Raw genomic sequence first — 5,004 nt, forward strand, 5'->3', positions numbered from 1 at the left:
GTACACTCCCCGACTCAAAATTTGGAATGGAGGGAATATAAGATATTTTTGCTTTTCTAGATTTGTAGTTTTTGCTATACACTATATCTAGATACATAATAAAAACAACGTATTTAGAAATGCCAAAAATATCTTATAATTTAAAATAAGCAGAGTAGTTTAATTAAAGCGACATCCAACTTCAATGGACCAGTTCACACCACCAACGACGAAATATGTTGAGTGCTATTATGAAATTGCGGTTATTTGTCATAAAACACCACACCGATTATTTTATTCATTTTTGTGTTTTGCAGAGAGAGAAAGTGGGGAAAATGTCTTTTTTTTCTTATCTTCAACCTCTGGCGGACACCTGTTCTCGTGCTCTCACCTCTCCGGCAAACGCTGCCGGTGCCTAGGGAGGAGGCGTCGAGCGTCATGTCGTCGGAGTTGATGTGGGTGAAGAGTGCATGGGAGATGGCGATATGGAGGAGGAAGAGTGCGCAGAGCACATAGTGGGGGGGGGGGGGGGGCGAAAGCGGCCATGATGCGTGCGAAGAACGGGAGGTGCGAGCCACGGAGGACCTTTGTGGAGAAGCGATAGATCCCTAGGACACTGACGCACGATCTCTTCCACCTCGTCCTCCTTCGCCACAGCTAGAGGCACTTGGTGGCCGGATAGCGTGTCCGACCACACCCTCTGACGCCTCAGGCAGCGCTGTTTGCTCCTCCGGCACCGCAGGCTTCTTCGGTCACAATGCCAGTGCGACATCGGCAACTCCAGCCTCTACTCCTGAGGACTCGACGATTCCCGCTGTTTCCCCGAGCATCGTCGCCGACCCGTCTACTATTGGCGCCAATTGTTCGCCGCTGCCAAGTCTGCCAGCAGCGGCGGTTGACTCCTCCGCAGGCTGCCAAGCAACCGAGGACTCTAGGATGGGGTCTACCGGCACCTCCCCTGCTTTGGGACCAGCCTTCGGTTTCTCGACAGTCTAGACGGGCGGGGTCAGATCCTCCACATGCTTTGCACTACATCAGATCATCTCATCAGTCGCCAAAAAAGTTAAGAAACGACAGTAAAGTAACTCCAAGGCAAGGATACTTATGGTTTGGACTGCCGGTACAATTTCTTGAACCGACATTGCCTACCCGAGCCTCCAGGCGCGGTTGTGGGGTCGACTCCCATGCTCTGGGGTGGAGGTCCTGCCTCCTCCATCGTCGGCCTTTGCTCTACCTACCGCTCTGGGACATCCTCCGCCTGCCGCTCGGGGACTCCCATCGCCTACTGCTTGGGGCCTCCCGTCGCCTGCTACTCGGGGATTCCCATTACCTACTGCGCATGGACTCCCCTCGCCCACTGCTCGGGGACTTCTTCGCCTCTCTTTGGTTGTAGCTCCGCGCGCGTGTTGCGAGGAGGTGCTTCAGTGCTCAGTGGAGGAGCAACCAGAATTTCGTCGTCATCCGACCACTCAAACACCGTGGTCCTTCGCGTTCGAGTGGTCTGGTCACCGCCAAGTGAGATGCCACCTGATTTGAGGGGAGCGGCGGCCGCCATCTTTCTCTTCTTCTGGGCTAGCTCCTCTACTGCTGCCCTCTTCCCTTGGATTTTCTCCGACACCGGGGATGGACTCTCTAATGAGATGCTGACAGCTCCCTCCTCAGGCTGTGTTGGCCGAGCATCTACCGCCAGCGGCCAGTTGCCCCTCAGCATGCCTAAAAAGTACACCGCTCTATCCTACGAGTGGATCTTCGCATAAGTGAAGCAGTCCATTGCTCGGCAATGACAAAAGGTAAAAAGCATAAAAAATACACAACTGAGATATTTACCTAAGGAGGTAGATTCTTGCAGTTAAAGGGCTTCATATACCCTGACATGCTGAATGAGGCAAATAGAGCGAATAGCTCTGCAGCTCGCTCTTCCACAACATCCCTCGACAGCATCTCCGGTCTCTCCCAGGTACCGTCGGTCTCCCCCTTAAACTCAAAGGCTGGGTGGGCCCTCTCCTTACAGGGCTAAACATGGCGCACTATAATGCTCGCCGCCACCAATCCGCTGTTGGTCTTCATGCCCTTTATTAAGCCAAGGAGCTCCCTCACTTGCTCCATATCAGCGCTGCTCAGCATCTCTGACCAGCTCTTCTGGCTCTCCGGGACGTGGTCAGCGTCGCAATGGATGGCTGGGTGGCTCTGCTTCATGTAGAACCACCTGGCGTTCCACCCCTTTAGTGACGTGTTCAGCGGCACAATAAGGTACTCGCTCACCATTCCATCGCGCAGCTGAAGGTACCCTCTGTCGACCACCTTGGAACCACCGTCGCCTCTCTTCTTCAGCCAGAATAGGTGACGAAAGAGGTTGAAGTGGGGAAGGATTCCGAGATATGCCTCACAAAAATGGATGAAGATCGAGATGTGCAAAATGGTATTTGGGTGGAGATTGCATAGACTAACCGCTCAGAGCTCCAACAAATCCCTCAAGAATGGATGAACAGGAAATCCCAACCCGCGCCAGAAATAATCCTCAAATACCATCACTTCATCAGTATGAGGCATTGGGAAGGGTTCACCGAGGGCCGGCCGCCATCCGGTGGTGGCACGGTCAGGAAGAAAGCCCGCCTCCACCAGTCTATTGAGCTCTGCCTCTCCCATTCGCGATGGCACCCACTCTTTGTCACGCCAGGCCTCGACGCTCGCCTTCTTGGGGCTCGTCTTCTTTGGTTTCACAACTCCCTTCTTTGGTGCCATCTCTCATATCTGGTTAGGGTTTGGCGGCAGAAGCAAGTGTGGATGCAAATCTAGAAATGCGAGAGCTGAGGAGGAAGACGAAATGGCAAAGTGGCAAAGGTGGGAATGCGGGATGCGGTGGCATAGTTATAAAGCAATTTCCCCACCCTTTTGCATTCGAGGGTTTTTGGGAAACCGTTCCTATGATTTATGCCTCTCCGAATTCTCCACAACAGCAAGGTGGTCCGTTACCTGGGCTTTCATGCAACCATGGCCTGTATCGCCGATTTATCTCCGCAATTTGTTACGGCCCGCCGAATTTTCGCTGACTTCTCCGCCAATCGTTACGACTCAGTAATTACTATTGTACAGCCATTACTCTAGTTTTTTCTCCATGGTTCGATTTCTCTGATATCTCTGCTTGTGGCTCGGGGACTACGCCACCACTATGACTTGGTTCCTCACCACACGGGGGACTTTCTTCTATTGTCTGCTGTTTCTGACCCTAGCACCACGTGACTGCGTCACCTACTGTCAGGCTCGGGGACTAAGTGAGCACACTTCACCTTGTGGTGAATGTGCTCTTTCTCATTTTGGGGCTATGCCCGGGGATTGGCTACCTGCTCGGCTGGTCTTTTACTATTTTTCTACTTTGGACCCTGGTACCACATGACTACGTCATCTACTGTCAGGCTCGGGGACTAAATGGGCACACTTCACCTTGCGATGAGTGTGTTTGCTTTAATCTAGAAGACTTCGCGCCTCTTGAAGCTAAAGAAGACTATCTCCCTTTCTCGTGGTCAGACTCTAAGTGGGCACACTTGGTCTACTCCGAAGAAATTTTTGATTCTGAATTTGAGCTCCATACACCCTTATGGCAAGCCGTACTTGGATTACGCTGCTCGGCGATGGTTCACACTGCTCGGCGATGGTTCACAACTGCTAGGCGATGGTTCACTCTGCTCGGCAACTACTCACAACTGCTCGGCAACTCATCACGGTGGTCAGACCATGAGTTTGACTGCTCGGCTTCATTCGCACCTGCTCGAACAAGCTCAAGACGGCATTGCACAACGGGTACAAGGCGCTCGGGGACTAGCTGTGGGGGGTACAACCTCGGATATCCATGGCAGACCACATGGGCTATGCCCCAGGGGCGGCCCAGCCCACAAGATGAACCCTTGCGGGGCACGACTCTGCTCAGCCTCTCCCACAAGACATTGGGAAGATATCCTGAAGATACTACAAGATCTGTTAGGATATGTATGATCCCATGATTTCTATAATCTGTTATTACTTTCTGGTTATCCCTTAGATCTAACCGACCTGTAACCCTGCCCCTCGGACTATATAAGGCGGGCAGGGACCCCCTCCAAACGTAATATCATACGATAGCCAATACAATCCAATAGACCATAGGAGTATGGTATTACGTCATACTGACGGCCTAAACCTATCTAACTCGTATGTCTCTGTTGCCTTCTTGTTCTTGATACACGTCTCTCTACCGATCAATCTACCTTCGTGGGATATCCCTCGGAGGACTGCCGACGATATTCTATCGACAGTGGTTTTGTACCTGACAATCAGACAATTCATCGGTGGAGACTGGAAGGACACTGTGGACTTATGGTTCACTACTTTACTCCTAACTATGCGTATGTAACTTATGCTTCATTACTTTACCCATAATCATGTGTATCCATTTTGGTACTCCAAGAGCTGATTTAGGATGTTCACTGATTTGTTCAGGTGCAATCCGGAAGTTATTGAGGCGCATGATCAATACTTTGTGGAAAAAAAGAAATTGTGCATATTTATTTGGCCATAGTCCTTGGTAGGAGATCACAATGACACTACCTATGAATGACTTCGGTATGACCTCATCGAGAAGTGGTGGAAGTGGCATATGGTCAACATGGTCTATACTGAGTGCATACCATGTTTTATTTGGTTAAGTTGTGTTTGGTGGAAGTATGCTTGCTATTGTGTTGTCATTGATGTATACTATTTATGTTTAACCATACTTGAATTTGAATTTCATAAATTGTGGTTTGAATGACTTTGTAATTGCATGTGTTGTGAGCAAACATGTTTGAATTATCATGTGATCTAATCTATAAGTTATTTAGAGTGTATTGTGGGGTAGGAAGAGTAGAAATATTGGGGGGAATAGAGAATCTACTTAAGAATAGCACAGTTTTCTTGAGCAAATCTTATCTCTTGGGAGTAAAACTTTTAGAAGTAGTTTTAAGGAACCATTTTTCTCAAACCGCTAGAGAGCCTCTAAATTGTGCTCTATAT

Source organism: Miscanthus floridulus, chromosome 3 (assembly GCF_019320115.1).
Source record: "Miscanthus floridulus cultivar M001 chromosome 3, ASM1932011v1, whole genome shotgun sequence".
In the NCBI taxonomy this organism is placed as follows: domain Eukaryota; kingdom Viridiplantae; phylum Streptophyta; class Magnoliopsida; order Poales; family Poaceae; genus Miscanthus; species Miscanthus floridulus.